At 33.2% G+C, this 22,151-nt stretch overlaps 1 long non-coding RNA gene across 1 annotated transcript; it reads right to left on the bottom strand.

Annotated features, from left to right (window-relative positions):
- Positions 1 to 10,631: 10,631 nt before the first annotated feature.
- On the bottom strand, positions 10,632 to 17,056 carry LOC143052670 (uncharacterized). The gene is made up of 3 exons (XR_012971200.1): positions 16,968 to 17,056; positions 14,695 to 14,808; positions 10,632 to 10,746 (listed from the first exon to the last, which is right to left on the bottom strand). It is a non-coding gene; the product is annotated as an uncharacterized LOC143052670 (long non-coding RNA).
- Positions 17,057 to 22,151: the final 5,095 nt, after the last annotated feature.

Genomic DNA, 22,151 nt, shown 5'->3' with positions numbered 1-22,151 from the left:
AAACTATTGACCTCAGGTCAGCCTAAACTGAGTTTAAAACTGTAATTTATTCATTAAAACAGTTCAAGACATGTACCCTCTGAAATGTGATTGCATCAAAATTAAACTTAAGGCATAACATACTTAGTGTGCAGGAAGTGCCACCAAATAAAAACTGATTTGTAAAATTAGATGATGATATTTGTGAAGTCAAAGATATTATAGCTAGTTATAGCTGGTTTTAGATATAAATCTGAGTAAAAGGTTGCTATGTGCTCTTTCATGTTTAGATGACAATTTAAATTTAATCTTTTGAAGTTTTTTTTATAATATTAAGACATTAAAATCACAATTATTTATTTATACACAAAAAAATAATTTTTGTACTTTTTTAGTTGAATGACTACACACAATCATTTTACACAAATTAATTTGATACCTAATTCTGTAATGTTTTTTTTTCTATAGCCCAAGAAGGGTTAAAACAGTGACGAAAGACTTATTAATCCAGATTTACAAAAAATAGAAATAGTTCAGCTACCATAAAACTGCCATGACAAAAATTCTGCAGTTTCCAGAATTTGAGGTAGAGTATAGTTAGGAATAGTTTGAATATGCAGATGCTTAGTTTGCCATAAACAATTATGCCCTTGATACAATAGCAGAGGAAACAAAAAAAGTAGGAAAATAGTTCAAAAAAGTAATCATTATTACCTAGTCATATACTGTAAATAGAAAAAAAGAAAGGCACTGGTTATGATTTGGTACTTTTAATAGCATTATCATTTGTCCATAACTTGGAATATATACTGGATTGAGCTTGACATTTATTTAATATCATTGACACATGGTTGCAAGAAATGAATGATGGTAATTTAAACCTAGCAATTTTATTAAGATTTTAAAAAAAGCTTTTGATTTGGTAGATCATGACTTTCTTTGTTTAAAGCTCGGCATTTATGGATTTAGTGAGACTACTGTTAGTTTTTTAAAGTCATACCTGAATAACAACAGGTATACATTTGTAATATTAACTCTGAACAACAACATGTAAAATTTGGTGTCCCCCAATGTTTTATACCTTGTCCTCTATTGTTTGTGCTATTGATAAATGACCTTCCCTTATGCATTAAAAATTGTGAAACAGACCTTTATCGTTGTTAATGCTGATGACACCCCTCATCATAAATCAGGGGGAAACATTTAGAAAATATAAATAATGATGTTCAAGCCGATGAAGATTTATACAAGGTTGAAGAGTGGTGTAAAATGAATAACATGTTCATAAATGCAAATGAAACAAAATGTTTGATTACTGGAACAAAGCAGAAACTATTCAGACTTTTCAACCAAACTTGATAATAAATTAAAGTATTACAAAATTCTTTATGCGAAAAAATATTAGTTTCAAAATTGACAGCCCACTAAGTAACTGGAGAAATCAAATTGACCAAGGTTGTGCTAATATATCATCAGAATATACCATCTTTCTTAAATAAAGATTTTATTTAATATAAATGCAAGAAAACATAATACAATGGATATTCTGCCCCTAATTGACTACTGTTGTATTATTTGGGATGAATGTAAAAATGAAGGGATAACACAAGGGCAGCATGATAAATTCTACACGCAGATCCGTTCCTCTCGGTATATAGGACCACTATATTCTATGTTAACCACCGACTTGTAGGTATAGACAAACACTATTGATAGACGGTAAATATGAGCACTATATTCCATGTTAACCACCGACGGTAGGTATAGACAAATACTGGTGATAGACAGTATATAGGAGCACTATATTCTATGTTAACCACTGACGGTAGGTATAGCCAAATACTGTTGATAGACGATATATAGGAGCAATATATCGTATGTTAACAACCGACGGTAGGTATAGACGAATACTGTTGATAGACGGTATATAGGAGCACTATATTGTATGTTAACTACCGAAAGTAGGTATAGACAAATACTGTTGATAGACGGTATATAGGAGCACTATATTGTATGTTAACCACCGACGGTAGCTATAGACAAATACTGTTGATAGACGGTATATCGGAGCACTATATTGTATGTTAACTACCGACAGTAGGTATAGACAAATACTGTTGATAGACGGTATATAGGAGCACTATATTGTATGTTAACCACCGACGGTAGGTATAGACAAATACTGTTGATAGACGGTATATAGGAGCACTATATCGTATGTTAACCACCGACGGTAGGTATAGACAAATACTGTTGATAGACGGTATATAGGAGCACTATATTATATATTAAATACCGACGGTAGGTATAGACAAACACTGTTGATAGACGGTATATAGGAGCACTATATTGTATGTTAACCACCGACGGTAGGTATAGACAAATACTGTTGATAGACGGTATATAGGAGCACTATATTGTATGTTAAATACCGACAGTAGGTATAGACAAATACTGTTGAAAGACGGTATATAGGAGCACTATATTGTATGTTAACTACCGACAGTGGGTATAGACAAATACTGTTGATAGACGGTATATAGGAGCACTATATTGTATGTTAACTACCGACGGTAGGTATAGACAAATACTGTTGATAGACGGTCATTAGGAGCACTATATTGTATGTTAACCACCGACGGTAGGTAAAGACAAATTCTGATGATAGAAGGTATATAGGAGCACTATATTATATATTAAATACCGACGGTAGGTATAGACAAATACTGTTGATAGACGGTATATAGGAGCATTATATTGTATGTTAACTACCGACGGTAGGTATAGACAAATACTGTTGATAGACGGTATATAGGAGAACTATATTGTATGTTAACCACCGACAGTAGGTATAGACAAATACTGTTGATAGACGGTATATGGGAGTACTACATTGTATGTAAACATACCTTAATTATAGTGTGGTATAAATATTTTTATAGCGTCGAAAAAATTCTGACTAGGAAAAAAAACCATAACCTCCTGTTGGAGTTAAATGATTGCTCCCTAAGTTTGATCAAGATCGTTCGCAAGCAATATGTCTGATCTCTTAACGGGAACATATAATTCTTTTAAGAGCCAAACATTGACACTGGCAGTGCAGTTAAGATTGCCAAACTGAGAGTAAATCTAAAATGAGATAATTCTTGGCCCATTTGAGATATTTAAATAATAGACTTATCAAAAATAAAAGAAGATGTGGTAATAGTTCCAATGAGAAACATCTCCATTTAAGTCACAATTTGTAAATGACGGTGCGTCAATCCATAAGTTATATTGTGTTCCTCTAAAAACTGGAAATATTTATAACAAAAAACCTTCAACGTACGCATGCAATGCACAGTGAGGCCTTCGAAATTGAACAAACTATACCTCACTACAATTTTTAAAGATGAAAATCAGAAAATTATGACATTTGATCAGATGATCATATATGGCGTTGACAAGTTCTGCATAGCAACATGCAGAATCATTCATGAAATCAATCATGACTTTAAATCCTGAACGCCAAAGTCAATATGGTGAAAAATCGAAAATTATCTCATTTTATGTAATGAAAAACAACATTGGTATATGTAGGTGGCGGGTAAGAAAAAAAAAGTTTAACCCCGACCCATTTTTGCGCCTGGCCCTAGTCAGGAGCCTCTGGCCTTTGTTTGTCTTGCATTATTTTTAATATTAGTTCGTTTAGATATTTGGAGTTAAGTATGACGTCCACTATCACTTAACAAGTACACATTTTTGTTTTGGGGTCAGCAGAAGCACGGCTCCGGGTGCGGGATTTTCTCGCTGTATTGAAGACCTATAGGTAGTATTCGTCCGTTTTCTGCTCTTTGGTCGGATTGTTGTTCTTTGACACATCACCCATTTCCATTCCAAGTGAAACAGAAATTCGTGTTAACCAGGTAGAATAATTCAATTTAATTTTCGAATGAGGGGGAGTGTCGTTCTAAAGATTTTGGAAAAAAATCTGCTAGCCTAAAAAGAACAAACAAATAACCTTTCTCGTTTGAATTGTTTTACATTGTCTTATCGGGGCCTTTTATAGCTCACTATGCGGTATGGGCTTTGCTCATTGTTGAAGGCCGTACGCTGACCTATAGTTGTTAATGTCTGTGTTATTTTGGTCTTTTGTGGATAGTTGTCTCGTTGGCAATCATACCACATCTTCTTTTTTATATGACAGGCTTAAATGTATATTCTTTCTCACAAATTGCTGGAAATGGTTTTTAAAATGGACAAAAATTTACCAAGTAACAAGCAAAATCGAAAGAGTGTTGTCTAAATGAGTAAAATCATAGTAGAAAACCATCATGCATAATGATTCCACTTTTTTTTTTTAAATCAAAGATAAATTAAAACCTCACTGATCTTATTAGATATAAGAAGTTGTGGTATGCGTACCAATGAGATAAGTCTCTATCCAAGTCACAATTTGTTATAGTAAACCATTTTAGGTCAAAATACTGTCTTCAACACGGAGCCTTGGCTTACACCGAACAGCAAGCAAGGCCCTAATATACTAGTGTAAAACTATTCACCGAACAGAAAGCAACAGCCCCAAAAATTACTAATGTAAAACCATTCAAACGGAGAAATCAGCGGTATAACCTACTAGTATATAAAAAACGGGAATGTAGAAACACATATAAACCACATAAAAAAACAATAACTGAACATCAGATTCCTGAATTAGAACATTTGCAAACAAATGCAGCGGGTTTAAACTTTTAAATAGGTACCAGCCTTTATCCTTATCTGTAACAAATAAATATTTTACCATCACAACATAGAAAGATACACTATAAGATATAAATTGAAATGAATTAACTCAATCAAAAGACATATTAACACCATTGAACAAATTAATTTTATTTATGATACAATGTTAATCTATTATCAATAAAATAAGGGGTGCATGAGTAAAGACAGCAGTAGTATATCTGTGAGATGTTAAACAATTTAAAAACAACAACAATAACTTTGAACAAAAAGCCGCCATATACAATAATATACAAAGGTAAATGAAAATTAAACACCAATTGTTCAGAGAACAAATGAAGGTCTTTCCACATCAATTTTCAAAGTTGTTGAAAAGAAGCTAGTTATTGTTTACTCATAGTTGAAATTTGCAACAAATCATAAGTTTCTTTATACTGATGCGATGAATCAGTTGTTTCTATATACTTTTTAGTGAAATAAGGAAGATAATGTACTACTTCCGGTGAAGTAAATCTCCCTTCCGGTCTCATTTGATAGCTTCTTTCACACTGATCCCAAAAATATATAGTTTCTATATACTCTTGCCGTTAAACCAGGCGATAATTGGCCACTTCTGATTTATCGAAAATAACTTCTAGTTTTTAATGATAAGTTAGTGTATCTAAATTGAAAAATATATGAATTCCGAGTACTTTTAATGGACAAAGTGCAAATAAAGGTACTTCCGGTTGTCATTTTTCAAGGTCATATTTAACCTAACCTATGGTAAAAGGTCATATGGCTTTATAATAAACCAAGTTGAAGTTATAATCAATTAACCTTATAATTAGACATTCCAGGGGCACTAACTCCTATAAAAGAGGGACGAAAGATACCAGAGGGACAGTCAATTATGGTATATTTTCTATTATGAATTACAAAATATGTTGAACCACAAACGTCAAAAAGATTCTTATAAATTCTATACAACTTTTGTATTATTTTAAATCTCGGTCTACTTCTGAAATTAATTCTTACATACTTTTGATTTTTTAACCCTGTATGCTAACATTGCTTATGCGAAATTTTAAAATAGTTTTATTTGACCCCACCATGCATACATTTTAAATTGGATATTTCATTTAAATGTTCAAGCAATCTTTCTTAAATTTCCTCCCCCCATACAATTAATTCTGGAAAGGCCCTAAACAAAACATGTGATTTTCTCATGGTTGAAGAATTTTTGGTTGCTTTAGTTGCTTAAATCTACTTCTTTTGAATTTTGGTGGATAGTTGTCTTATTGGCAATTAACCACATCTCCTTATTGTTATATTAAGAGATGTGCTTTGAAACTAAAAGACAAACAGAAGGATATGTGTTCTCATCAAAACTAGCTACTACTGTGAATAGTAAGATGCACCTTGGGAATGAATAAATTTTTAATATCGGATAGATTTTATTTTGATAGTAGGATTTTGACATATTTCATTGTAAATTTCAGTCTTTTATATGGATATGGTCTATATACCACAAACGTCAAAGCTTTTTGAAGTTTATTCTGCACAGTTGTCCCTGATTCTATAGTTTCTGAAGGCCACCCACACTCTATAGTGCTACCCAGGTCAATGAGGTCACAAAACAGTTTCTCTGGGCCTATCAATATTTCCTTGCCCTGTTCACACGATTTTGTTTTAGTCTTTTTTAGGAAGTTCTATTTTTTTTTTCATTAACTTATTTTTTAAGGGGACCTGTGTGTAATTCATTTAAATTATTGTTTGGATCGGAGGGTGTTCTATCTATTTTAAAATTCATGATAGGTGTAGTCCGACATTACTCTGACTTCAAACGGCTGTTTTGCCAGACAAGACCTAGCCCCAGCTTTTCTGGCAAAACAGCCGTTGGACGTCAGAGTAATCTCGAACTATGAGAGGTGACGACGGCTAGTGACGAATTTGTATGTGTTTGATATCGAAATATTGACAGACTTTACCCTTTTGGCTTCATAAAAGATATGTAAATCATGACGAACAATGAATAGCCGTTTATTCAATGATTGTCTGCTCTCGGCATTGAACCGAAACCACAACATCTGATGGCTTGACATTTTGATTTTGATATTTCCTTTCGCTTTTTATTGATTGATCACACGTGCGTTTGAACCCAGCTTTGATTACAGGAAAAAAAATCGTCAGTGAGAAAAAAAAATTTCAAGGCAAGACTAATTTCGGAGCGGCATGCGGACCAAAAAAATGCAGAAGCGGTTGTTTTTTTTTTTGGTTTTTTTTTTGTTTTGTTTTATAATTAATTTCGAAAAAACAGGTGCGGGAAAATCCAAAGAACTACAAATCAAATTGGTGTGGCCTAAGTTCAGTATTTTTGCTCTACATGTGGCACCCGTCATGTTGCTTATGAGATAACGAATCCGGTAAATAGTCTAATTCGGTAGGTCACATTTATGAAAGGGAAGGGGATTGTAGTTACGACGTAAGGAACATATCCGATATCATTTGTGAAACGGTTATTCCATAGCGGTCAACCAACTTAAGATGCCATATGATTGTATCAGACTAAATGTAACAAATCTTCATTACAATAAAGCAAACATTTTGCACTTGTTCTTTTATATATATCTTTAAATGTGTTGAAGATCATTGAGGACCCAAAATTCCAAAACGTTGTGCCAAATACGGCTAAGTTAATCTATCCTGGGATAAGGAAATTCTTAGTTTTTCGACGTGCTGACTACTGGGATGGTGATACTCTCGGAGATGAAACGTCCACCAGCAGTGGCATCGACTAAGTGGTGTAAATAGTTATCAAATGTACCAGGATTATAATTTATTACGCCAGACGCGCGTTTCATCGACATAAGACTTATCAGTGACGCTCAGATCAAAATAGTTATAAAGCAAGTATGTCAAAATATGTCAGTTTTATCCTGTTCAAAATAAAAATAAAATATTATCAGTGCGCTTGATCTCAGCTTGTAAAAAGTTTATCAAATTTTTCATAGTTGACTGTAATCGCGTATTAGAAACTACTCGGAAACAAAGTATGTACAGATTGTTTGTAATGTCCTTTTCAATCCTTTTGTTAAGTGAGTTTTTACTTTGGCGTATCCTCCGCCACATGATATAACATTTATTCTCTATGCTATTTGAATCCTGTTATATTCATCATCGAACACAAACGTGGCGAGTAAAGAAATGACCGGAATATATCTTTATAATGGCAGAACAAATTAGACAATAATAAAAATAATTTCAATGAATTATTTTATTTCATTCTAAATCAGAAATATCCGTCTGTTGGTATGAGTATGACTATGGTCAAACTGATACTGGACAGGTCTGTAATAGAGAACATGATAATGTTTAGACACAAACGACTTAATAAAAACACATTTCAATTGGTAGTTCACTTTATCAATTTTATGTATAATAATGATCAGCTTAAACTTAAATATTACAACGATAATGGGTCAACACAGTCAAAAGTAAAATAATAAAATTTACCGAGTGCCGAGAAAAACTCAAAATGGAAAGTCCATAATTAAAATGAACTTTTAATGCATGGTACTGCAATACTTTAATCAAGGTTATGGAACATGACGGATGTCACATGTTGACCTAGATCTGCTTACTCTTCAGGGCCGCGTCTTATATCATCCCTGATTGTCAGTATCATGACGAGTGTCACAAGTTGACCAGGTTTTCCTAACTCGTCAGTCGTGTCTAATATTATCCCTTGATTTCAGTGTCATGACGAGTGTCTCGTCGTTGAACAGAATCTTATTACACTTCAGGAGCGTTTTATATCATCCCTGATTACCAGTTTCTTGACGGGTGTCACATGTTTAACAGGATCTGCTTACTCTTCAGGAGCATCTAATATCACCCCTGGTTTTCAATAAATGACAGGTTTCACATGTTGAACAGGATCTGCTTACTCTTCAGGAGCATTTTATAATATCCCTGGTTTTCAGTGTCATGACGGGTGTCACATGTTGAACAGGATCTGCTTACTCTACATTAGCGTCTAATATTAACCAAGGCTGCCAGTGTCATGACGGGTGTCACATGTTAAATGTAGTCTGCTTACTCTTTAGGAGAATCTTATATCATCCCTGGTTGTTTGTGTCATGACGGGTGTCACATTTTTTCATTTCAGGAGCGTCTTGTATCATTCCTGATTGCCAGTTTCTTGACGTTTGTCGCATGTTAAACTGAGCCTGCTTGCATTTCAAGAGCGTCTAATATTATACCTTGCTGCCAGTGTCATGACATGTTAAACAGATCCTAGAGTCTTATTACATTTAAGGAGCGTCTCATAGCATCTCCGATTGCCAGTTTCTTGACGAGTGTCACATATAGAGTCTGCTTACTCTTCATCCATAGCTTTCAGTGTCATGACGGGGTTCGCATGTTTAAAAGAGTATGCTTACATTTCAGGAGCGTTTAATATTATCCCTTGCTGCCAGTGGCAAAACGGGTGTCACATGTTAAATACAGTCTGCATACACTTCTGAATCATCTAATATTATCACTAGTTTTTGGCTTTGGTTCGTACTTCTCAGTTCTATTCATTGATTTATTGTGGTTTTTCTGAAGTTGTTTTTTTTAAATATACTGAACAACTTTAAAACGCAACACTCATGTTATGGATTTGTTTTACCAAATCTTGTTTGATTCTCTTACAACTACTTTTCATTCTTATCATACTTCTTTCTTTTTACAAAAAATCTAACCTACTTGTGGTTATTGAACATACAGAATTTTTGAAGTCGCTCGAATTTATTGAAGCAAAATTTTGGACCCATGAAAGATTGTTTCAGCTTTTTTTTCTTTTGCTTTGTTAAACAATTCTTTTAATCCTTTGCCTCACTTAAATCAGTTAAAAATGTTGCATCTCCATATTGCAAAGACGGAGAAATATAAAACTGAGTTAGCCCTTAAGCATACTGCAAACACGAAAACATAAACGTGCTGTAACCATACTGTATGACATCAGAAACTCGTTTTACTGTCCTTCCGACAACGATACAAGTAGACAAGATTTGTTGTTGGCCATCAATGGAAAGACAGATCAACGTGGTGTGACAATGAAACGTAAACAGAATATGATTTTGCAACGTCATTTGCCAGACATGATTAAGGCTGCAACGTCAACTACTTATAAAATTGCCGAGTGCCATTGCGTACAAATTCATGCCATAAATGTTGACCTTCAACTGAACTGCCAAAAAATACACTGAAGGAAAATCTTTAAAGCCCTTAAATTCCAACTGCGTAATTGCCAAAACCAATTGATAAGCTGAACAAATGCTAAATCAGAAGGTGTAAAACAGAACCCAAAACATTATTTGTTGACCTTTCTGACAACCATTTTGGCGTTCGTAACAGGCAGTCATCGCTTTTGACGGTGACACATTCATTCACAAATAACAAAGAAATAATCTAGTGTTGCGTTTCTAAAGTCGGTCAGTATATAAAGTTAAGTTTGTCTTCGACCTTTTTGAAACGAAAATATTTATTTAGGTTTACTTTTACAAATTATGACTTGGATGAAGAGTTGTCTCACTGGCACTCATATCACATCTTCAAATATCTAAGAACTGACAAATGGCTCTTCTATCTGTGATATACATTCAAAGTATCGTAACTTTACCTTCTCAACTAATGGTACTCTTTGGTGAATACTTTATTATAGATAACAAACCCTTCAGAAATAAATAACAGTCAGATATCATCATTAATAACAATATGCTTTACTATATTTCTTACTAATTTAAAAACATTTATTTTGCAAAAAGCCAGACTTAATTTACGATATGATTGAGAAATCTATGCATGCATCTACTTGTTGTTCATATCTATTGATATATACAAAACTATATATAATATTCAAAAATGATTCCAAAAAGATTAATAAAGCATATGTCAAACTAACCGTAGGTACTTCGCAAACAAACATATGGCTGGCATCACAATCTGTTTGAACCCAGTTCCAGCCAAAGAAGTTTCCAATAGCGACACATAAACCGGGTTGTGCAGCTGAAGCTGTAGCTAAAAAACATGATAGACAAATTGTCAATTTTACAAAGAATTATAAATTATGTACAAAATAACAGATTTAAAAATCAGAAGAAACATGAGAGATAACAAACCTCTCAATCGGGAAAATGTCAAATGTGTAAAGACGACTGGATGCCGTATTGGTGATCAGTACAATTATGTTAACATTGCCAAACTCAGCTATACACATCTAGGAAATCAAATAAGCAGTCACTTGGTGTCTGTTCGCCGTTTACCAACAACATAGATATGTTATTTTTACCTGCATTCTGTTTAGGCAGAGTGTACTACCGTTACCATATTATTTCATGAATTTTATTAACGAGTTTGACTGTTCATGAGTGGAGCTCTTCAAACTATTGTAAACCGATGTTGTTTATAAATAGTGTCTATTAGATACATATGTATAATTTATTCTGAGGAAAAAAACTGCTACTTAAAGGACCTCAAATGTTACCAGTAGAAAAATCTAGATAAAGGCAACAGTAGTATACCGCTGTTCGAAATTCATAAATCGATTAAAAAAACAAATCCGGGTTAAAAACTAAAACTGAGGAAAACACAACAAATGTATAAGATGACTACGGCACCGCAGAAACATTACACTTTTTGTGAAGTATCTCAGCGCCGTTAAAATACAATTACAAATGAAAAAAAATATGTTCTGAATAAATAAAGGCAACAGTAGTATACCGCTGTTCAAAAGTCGTAAATCTATGGACAAAAAACAAAATTGGGGCCACCTGGAAAAAGAGTGTGTCGTAGTTCGATATGTGGAACGAGTGCGGAAATTAAAAAACAAAGTGTACACACAAATATAAAGGAATGTGAACGTACCGTAACAAACTAAAACTGAGGGAAACGCATTAAATATAAGAGGAGAACAACGACACAACATTAAAATGTAACATACACAGAAACGGACTAAGCATTAGACAAAATCCGATAAGAATAACAAATATAACATCAAAACCAAATAGTGCAGTGACAGAATAGGAAAAAGTCGATTATTAAAGGAGTTTAATTTCACTTCATGGTACACGGCTAAAAGTTGGCACAGTCCTAGAAAAATGATTTTACTTGAATTTAAGATTGGACGTCAAAAAGTCGTATGGTGCAGTTTTTTTATTTCAGCTTTTAGTCAGCAAATTTGACATCAAATGCAGATCATAAGTGGCATGCAGTTTGGCTTTTTATTCAAAAGCTGCCATCGCATATCTTTCTTTTTTGTTTTATTTAAACGTGAAACATAATGTTCTATGCATTAGACAAAAAGGGTAATCCTCATAGCCTTTTGATGACAAATTATGAAGGTAAAAACTACTGTTAACGGGGATATTTTGTGTTTTACCCGATTCAAACATCATACAACAAAGCGCTGATGAATGGATTATATCGTATCTACTATAAAGTAATAAAACTACATTTTTTCTTTTCATGTACACATGTTTTTATGAGGTCATATTGTTTAAAACGATATTTTTTTAATTTCAAAAATCTCTTCTCATCAATCATTTACTTAAAAATATTCCGGATAGTTGTGTCCCGTCCATGATTGGGCTGGGACATAGTTTTCCTGTAATATTTGGACTTGATATTACTTGTTTTTGTTGATGTTTTATTGTTTCGTTGAATTATTTTGGTGTCCGTAATTCTTTTTTAAGGTTGTGTTATTTTGATTTTATGTAAAAGGCGAAATAAGTTTTTCAATGATTTATTTAAGAAATAGGGATCCGACAAAATCCCAAAAAGATAACAAAACTAGAAAGTCCATTGAAACTTTGCGTTTTCATTTCAAAGAAGCAAACATTCATTTTAATACCCTAAATAGTGCTATTTTATTAAATGCAGAAGTAAAATAATTGATTTATTTTTACAAACGTACAGTAAACTGAGGTATTTTGACACAGTTGATTGGTGTAAATATAAATATACACAAGATTGTGCATATAATTGTGACTTTACTTCATAGATGTACATCTATCATCGGATTCATTCTATTCGCTTGAAAATTGTTTATAATAAAAATGGATACGAATGATGCATAAGTCTACATGACATAGTGATATCTACATTTCGCACTGCAATTTGAAATGCTAAACCTTTTAAAGACCTAAAGTAAACCGTTTTGCTTAGTTCTATGATTTCAAAATTCAGATGTATTGAAGATTACCTTTCTTTTTTTTACCTACATATTCGTCAGTCAGTACTTACATTTCCCAGTTAGCTTGTGATAAAGGATACTACAGAAATTAGAATGTTCGCTTCATATCTTGGCCTTTTTCTTTGATATTGAGACGGATTGACGACTACAAACAAAAATCTATGACAAACTTTGGAGGGCGATTTTAACTTTCCAAATGTCAATTCCCCAGCTAAGTCTCAATGTACTACACTCCTCTGCGCCATCGTATATTGTGCACATATCTCAAATGATACCCTATGCTGGTGCTTGTTGAGTCAATACAGTCTTCTTGGGCAGGGGTATACCACTGACTACTTAAAACAGGCCGCAGAATTTTAAGGGATGTTCAAACATATTAGTCGACGATAATATCAAAACGGCATGGTAAAATTAGGAGAACGACGTAAATGACAAACAAAATTCTGCAAAACTATTCATAGACCACCAAAGATTAACACGAAACATACTGAAAACACGGTTATCTTGTCTGCGCCCGGAATGTTTAGAAGATTATGTTTCAATTTTAAAACCTGAGTGTCGAACGTGGAAATTTAATTTTGGTGTCATGTACTTAATTATGAAGATCTTGCGACTGAAATAGACACAAAATAGGTGTTTATATTACCGTATCACGAATAATGATACATTTAAGCTCTGTCGTGGCCCAACTCACTAGCACGTCTTTTTGCGGTTTACAATTTTAAGTTACTAAGTGTCAGATCAGATCTGAAAATTTGCAATTAATTTGTGTTCCATTCCTGTTTGTAATATAATGATACTTTTGATTCGCATGACACGGGTAACATCTTGTTGACACAACCAAACTGAGCTATTTTTGTTTTTCCTGAAATTCACCATGCTTTGTTTTAAACATAACCATCGGTAACTTATGTACTGTTTCCTGTTTTTCTTTGAGACATACAGACAAAATGGCAGCCGGCTCAAGTCAAGAAACCGAAGTCACGGCTATCAAAGGTTGTGCTATGTGTACTATTGTTTGTCTGTGGGTTTTTTTTCATTTTTTGGCCATGTCGTTGTCAGCTTATTTCGACTTATGACTTTTAATGTCCCTTTGGTATCTTTTGTCTCTCTTTCCTATGCTTGCATCTATTGTAAAGAAAACTACAACCAAGACGAGGAATTTCATTCTAATCTCTAAAACAGAACATTTAAGTAAAGGCTGTTTAATGCGTATTTGTCATATAGCCACTATGAACCTTTACTGGGAGTCAAACTGTTGTATTCTAAATTACAAGATCATTCACAGAAGAAAGTGTTTTTACCATCAGCAGTGTGATATAAATGCTATCCCTAGTTCAGATATCAAATCACTTATACAGACCAGAATGTAGGGCGTAACGACCACGACAATCGGGAACTTTGCACAAACTACAGTCATGTGATCATGGCTAGTGTATACTGTCGATGCGGATCACATTTTTTTTTCTTGGCTTTTGTTTAGAGATATTTTGAGTCTAAATTTTTGTACACGTTTATACGCTATTGAGTTTTACATACAACATGTAAACCTAGTTATTTCGTTTGTTTTTGTTACCTGTTGAATTACTGTCCAATTGATCTATGTCTCAATTCTTTTTGATACCCATTTTGTTTTACTTTGAAATCAGACTTTTAAAAAACTATATTTAAGCATTCCTTAATGACCAATACTATAACACTAAAACGTTACTTTAATGAAGAAAAAACACTTTTTATAATACGCATGCTTGTTTATCTTAAAAGGTTGAAATTACCTCTTCCAAATGGAACAGCAGTGAATGAAAATAGACCACCGTCTGTGACAAATTCAAAAGTGTTGTTTTTGTCCAGATCATTTGCACCCGTCCAGACAGACGTTGTTACCAGCTCTGCAATATGAATTGAATTGTTATGCGTGTTATAGGAGTGTGTCACTATGAATAAAGTATGCAAACACACATATACTATTAAAATCAAATGAAATTGTGTTTTTATCATGTGTATTGTATACAAAGGCCTCGAACTACAAGTTTGACATTTGAAATATGTTACAAAAGAACATCAGATACTACATTAATGACTATTATATAAAAGGGACAATATCTACAAGATATATATATAAAAAAAACATAAAGTATGATTTTTTTGTATAACCATTAATGTGTTATAATGAAATACTAATTCCCTTCAGGAAACCAGTATGGGTCAATTTCGTCAAATTAGGCTCAGAAACATTGAGGATAAATCAATTCACTTGCCAGTAAATAATTAGATTTCATTGGATTCGTATTAATGTGAACTTCAATTTGACTCCTTAGCTAGATATGAATAACGCATGAACTGATCGTATGTGTAAAATCAATTTTGGATGAACAAAACTTGCAGCAATTTTACCAAACCCCCAAACCAATCCTATCCCATCCCACCCCAAACTATTTGTTTGTTTTATCCTACATTGATCTTTCGATGTCGTTCCTTACTGAATAAAAAAATATGATCATGAAAAAAAGTAATGTGAATCAAATAACTCTAATTCAAGTTCTATAGACATTGAAGGGTAAGAACAATTTAAATGTCATTGAAACAGTCCCCTGTATTCTTTTCTTATATATTTTGAATATCAGACTGACACTTTGAGTTCATCATTCGTACTGAAGAATCTTTTTTTTTTCGATATTTCCATCATGAAGTAGCTTGCTTTTAACTATAAATTTACTAAATGCTAAATTTCGGAATGAGAAAAAGATATAAACTCATCATAGATACAAGGTTTAAATCTTTTTTGTATTTACGCCAGACGCGCGTTTTGTCTACAAAAGACTCATCAGTGACGCTCAAATCCAAAAAGGTTGTGAAGGCCAAATAAAGTACAAAGTTGAAAAGTTTTGTCAAATACAGCTAAGGTAATCTAGTCCTGTGGTAGAAACGCCTTAGTGTTTCAAAAATTCAAAAGTTTTGTAAACAGTTCATTAATAAATATGACCATACCAATGACTACGGGGATGGTGATACCCTCAGGTAACTAAATCTCCAACAGCAGTGGCATCGACCAAGTGGTTGTAAATAAACTCATCAAAGATGCCAGGATTAAATTTTGTATTTACGTTAGACGCGCGTTTCGTCTAAAAAAAAAGACTCATTAGTGACGCTCGAATCCAAAAAAAAGTTATAAAGGCAAGACAAAGTACGAAGTTGAAGAGCATTGAGGACCAAAATTCCTAAAAGTTTGGCTAAATACAGCTAAGGTAATCTATTCCTGTAGTAGAAAGGCCTTAGTATTCAAATAATATGACCATATCAATGACAATTTATGTCAACATAGTAGTGCTAACTACTGGGCTGGTTATACCCACCAGCAGTGGCATCGACCCAGTGGTTTTCAATAAATTTATCATCATGTAAATCTAACTTATGTCTCCTGACCTTTTCTGTTTGTTTTCGTTGTTGTCCTTTTATTATTTTTTTACAAGTGACACTTTAAATCATACGGACATAGAATTATTAAAAATCTTCAGCGATATGATGATTTTTAACAGTCTTAAGTTTGAAATTTGAAAATTACATTTAACTAGAATATTTTAATCGTAGGAATATTGGTCCCGTCAAATCTGGATTGAAACTAAAATTTAACAGAATGTGTCTCTCAGTATTTGTTAACACACTTGGTTTATGTCTACTTGACATGTTTCTATACATATAAACTAAGAGCAAACACTACAAACCAATTTACTATTGATATAATGATATTTTCTATGGCAGATATTAGCATACTACATTTCTTAGTCTTTTTAATAAACATTTATTAATCAAAAGCTACCCCATTTTGAGGTCCTGTTTATCTCGATTTTTTTAGTTATAAAATGGCATTCATTGCAAAGAATATATAATACGTGTTTATTTGCATGCTACTAAACTAAAAGAAATTTGAATATAATAATGACATATAATATCTAAAGAAGCCAAATCTCAGAAACTTGGGTGAAATGTAGATGAATAGCTGCATTTGTGTTAGAAAAAACCGAATGAATTATATACACTCATAACGTACGAATAGTAAACTTATCTCTGACAGCTTCAGCTTCTGCTTCGCTATTTGGCCTCCAAAGGTAGGCTCCGTCTGTATTGGAACAATTGGCCTGTGATTTTGAGACACATATCCAGTTTTTACATTTATAACACACAATATAATACAACAAATATAAATTAATTAAATGACTTAAGATTCGAAAACATTATAAACAATGAAGTATTAATAGGTGATTTTATCAGGTCATTGACGTGTGTAACATTCATATAACCACATGTTGGTGTCGAGCATCACCGACAAGACTTCAAATTATGAAATCCACAACTAATATCAATATGATATGGTTCATTATTTATACCATGCTGTTGTACAAAAACAGTCGCATTTCATGAATGACAACAATGATTAAACCTTTCCGTAAGGAATAAACAGCATCCCAGTTCTAGAATCGGTTGATACCTGTAGTTTAGCTAGGTTATGTTTTTTATGCTTAATTCCTAAACACATGTTGTTGTATTTCTTGTTATTGGCGTTAAACAAGTAAGCGGTCAGAAACTGCGAGTATATTCTCAGATCTGTACATCGTGTTTTTTGAAGAAGGAATGTATTAATATTCTTCCACGTCTGGTCAGTGCTATTGTTACTTGTTTTAAAACATTTCTGCTTTGTATCGATCTAAAAAGTTAAGTCCTTTACAACTGATTTTATAGTGTTCAAATGTTACACAGTTGCACCACTGTTCTAGGTTAAGTGAGGGTTGGTCTCCCGCTAACATGTTTAACCCGCTACATTCTATACATGCCTGTCTTAAGCCAGGAACCACCTGTAATTTAGTGATTATCGTGTTTTGCTGTATATTAGATTTGTGTTTCGTTAATCAGTGTTACAGACACCAGGTCGTTTGTTCATTCGTTTGAATTCGCCGTTTCAGAATCTAATGCATCCTGGGTAATATTTTTAAAAGTGTACACCAAAACGTCGTGATTGGTTAAAAATGTCATAAACAATGGAAATTCAACCAATGACGTGACGTTATTTTCATTTTGGGATACGAACAATGAAATTACCCATGATTCTTTAGATTCTGAAACGGCCAATTGTTTTCATTTTCATTTATAAATTACTATGCGGTTATGGGTTTTAATGATTGGTGAAGGCCGTACTGTGACCTATAGTTTGAATTGTTAACCTCTATGCCATTTAGTCTTTTGTGAAGAGCTGATTCATTGGCAAGTAAACCACCTCTTCTGATTTTTTTTTTATAAATTATACATATTTTTTAAATACACAAGCAAACATAGACAAAAGTATATTCTTTTACATGTGCTTCAGGGAATATTTGAAGATAAACACATTTCAATCCATGTACATTAGATATCAAGCAATCAAAATAAATGATACTTACATAATGTTTAATTACTAACCTGTGCACTTTCCCACGTGTCTTCTATAGTTGTACTGTAGTAGTAACAATTAGGACTAATAGTTTGGTTATCTAACAAGGAATATCCGTCCGGGCATGATGGAACACATGGGGCTTTTCAGGTGAAAAATATATGGGTTGGATTTTTAAATAGATAGCAACAACATTGAGTTAAACTGATAAAATATTCAAACAAGATAATGTAAAATGTACGTTATTGCAAAGACCGATGTAAGGTCGCAGTTTTTTTGTTTAAGTGACCCTAGTCCCTTATTAGAGAGATAACTGGTTTCTGGAAGATATTAATCTATACACTTGCATTATCATACGCTTAACTATCACGTGGTTCTGAGAGAGGTAATATTCATATGAGTTATCATAATTTGTATAGTACAATGCTTGTTTGCAGATTGAATTAATATTGATGAAGGGACACAAATTTGAATTGTTTGATACTTTTTCTCATTAACGACAAAAGCTATAGTTCAATGCAGGTTTGTATAATTTTGTTTCAATACAGTATTCGAAGTTTTCTTATTACAATTTTATTAAATCATTGATTAGTTAATGTTTGTTAGAAATAACTAATGTTAAGACATAATGCATGCTATCTATTGAAATATTGTCTCTTCACGTAAATCATATCTATTTTGGGATTTAAGAACAAGTTGTCCTCATTTAAACTGATTTGTGCCAAAAATAAGATATACCTAATATGAGCATTTATTACTATAAAGTTAAAAAGAAAAGAATCTGTCATTATCATTAGGTCAATGTTTTATTTTAATGTTAAGAAAACTATAAGAGCTCTTTTATCTGTAGTACCACATAACAAAAGCATGACCTTTGCCGATTTATTCATATTTGCCCTTGTCATTCTACCATGAAATTTACGATTCATCGATATAAAAACAAAAAAGACATCAGTCGAACACTAGATGAAACGCTCCTTAAATTCGTACTTTATTTGTCCTTTTAAACTCTTTTAAATTGAGCGTGACACAGCACTACAAATATTTTAAATTCTAAATACCCGCAGGTCCCGGAGGACCAGTATCTCCTTTAGGACCAGTGGATCCAGGTGGCCCTGTTAGTCCAGATTCCCCACGAGGTCCTGTGTTTCCTTGATCTCCTGTATCACCAGAATATCCCTTTGCTCCCTTTGGTCCAGTGGTTCCCATTTTTCCTGTTGACCCAGATGGTCCTCTCGGACCAGATGGCCCAAGTGGCCCAGTAATTCCAATGATTCCAGAGGGTCCAGGAGGTCCTGTTTCTCCTTGTTTTCCCTTTGAACCATTAGCACCAGGTGGTCCATCGGCTCCGTCCATTCCGGGGGCACCACTTTGTCCAATAGGTCCAATTTGTCCAGGTGGTCCAGCAGGTCCTATTTGACCGGTTTTACCGCTTTTTCCAGGATCTCCCATTTGGCCTTTTGTTCCTGAAGACCCAGTAAAACCTCGAGGTCCAACACGTCCTGTTTTTCCAGGGTCTCCTTTATATCCTTTTGACCCAGGAGTTCCAGCTTGACCAGGATATCCTCTCATTCCTACAAAATGTCAAACATAATGAAATGAATACAGTAGCTATGATAACATTAACTTCGGTTGCTTAGTTTACTTTTTTGAAAAATATTTGAATAATTTTATGCAGCATTAAAAATTATGAAGATAACATGTTATGTGTAATATGAAGGAATGAGTTATTTGAATTTCATTCTATGTTGCTGTTCCGGACCATATGAGTATTTGGACAATACGCGTATGGTCATGACCATATGGGTATATACTCATATGGTCCGACCATACGCGTATGGTCGGACAATACGCGTATGGTCGGGGTAATTAACACTCTGTTACAGTTTACTTTTAATACTTCTAAACTCTTCATATGGTATGACCGTTCATTCAAAAGACGCTATCATATAGGTAATTTTATCGTTATATTATAATAAAAAGATAAGCTAAATAAAAATAAGAAGTTTCACATTGTTAATTTTACTTAATTGTCAAATTTAAAGTAAACACATTTTATACCGATGGTCATTACCGATGGTCATAACCGATTTGTTATTACGAGTAAATGGCAATATGTCGACTAAAAAATTAAATTCCAAAAATTTCTTAATGAACTGTTACATAAGAAGTCACTGGAAAGTAGCATGCTATTAGTTTATTTAAGTTGTGTTGTGAAGATGGTGTATTGCAGTCAACCATTTTACGATATTTGAGATCTAGAGCTTCTTAAAAACACTGTAGACATCAGAATTGCCAAAGACCTCGGTATCACTGTACGCAGCTGCAAAAAAAGGCTTGTTTTTCACTCGCAAACAAAATGTGTAAATGAAAAAGATCGTGCACAAAACTTGCAAATGCAAAAAAGCTATGATACCGTGTGGAAGTGAATGTCATCCAAGCCTACATGCACTAATGTAACTAGCGATGAAAACTAACTATGGCATCAATATTAAATTTTTACGTAGTTTTTTTTATAATAAAATTAAAAAATTGTCATGTTTTAAACCATCACTGATTTTTTTTAGATAAAGTTCTTGTATTATTGAAACGTTTATAATGTAATTTGGAAAAATAAATATACCTATATGGTCCAAATACTCATATGGTCCGGCCTGTTAATAACCAAACGAGTATTATACTCATATGGTCCGACCATATGAGTATACGCATATGGTCATGACCATACGCGTATGGTCCAAATACTCATATGGTCCGGAACATAGCCACATAAACAAATTAAATTTGCATTTTCATGGATGTTTGATTCGTGGTTTTGCATAAATTCCTATAGAAAATTTGTACATTCGTTAGACACTGAAAATCGTGATGATAATTGATAATGAATCTGCAATACGCATTACCTTGTGTACCTTGTTTCCCAGGAGGCCCAGGTACTCCTATTTCTGAAAATGAACAATTCATATTAGCTTTTCTTCAATGTATCATCTTTAATTGACATGATCATGTTAATTGTTTTGAAATTTGTAACTTCTTGTACATCTTGTATATGTCGCTTCATTACATTCATTTGATTTGTCCGATATTTTGATTTTGTCAATTTATTAGGGATTGGGTATATTTTGGAATTTTACTTTTTTTCATATTATCAGTGTTGATATAGAATGCAATATTCAAAGAATAAAATCCTTAACCGATTTAATTTAGGCCTATATAACTTTTAAATAAAGTTAAAGGTGAAAAATACATAAGTATGATTCTATTTCAATCTGTGATTGCTTTACAATCTTTTTATTGTGTTTCCTTTGGCTGCAGAATAATCATCGTGTAAACAGTCTTCATAAATTCAATGTTTCAGCATCTAATTTATAATGGTTAACTTTATACATATAATGTCTGTTTGTTTAGTATTTTAGTGATGTCACCTTTTTCCTATATCCAACAATGAAAATTACACCACACTATTAGTAGGATTCCCGTTGTTTATTTAGCAAATAATACATTCTTATTGAGCGCTTTTGAAATAGTTCCTGGGGTTCATCAGATTTTTAAGCGGCGAATTAGTTGATGTTTCATTATTGTATGAACTATCAAAACTACAGAGATGTTAAAACTCACCAACAACTTCATAAGGTTCATCTGTAAGAACAAACAATATAGCAAGTCTATTCTATGTTTATAAAACGAGAAACGAAAAACTCTTATGAACCATATCAACAATCAAGCACTAACTGGCCAACAGGTACAAACAAATGCAGCGGGTTTAAACGTTTTAACAGTCACCAACCTTCCTCCTAACCTGCATTTGTA

This window comes from Mytilus galloprovincialis, chromosome 11 (assembly GCF_965363235.1).
Source record: "Mytilus galloprovincialis chromosome 11, xbMytGall1.hap1.1, whole genome shotgun sequence".
Lineage (NCBI taxonomy): Eukaryota > Metazoa > Mollusca > Bivalvia > Mytilida > Mytilidae > Mytilus > Mytilus galloprovincialis.
This window is presented reverse-complemented; position numbering and strand designations above follow the sequence as displayed.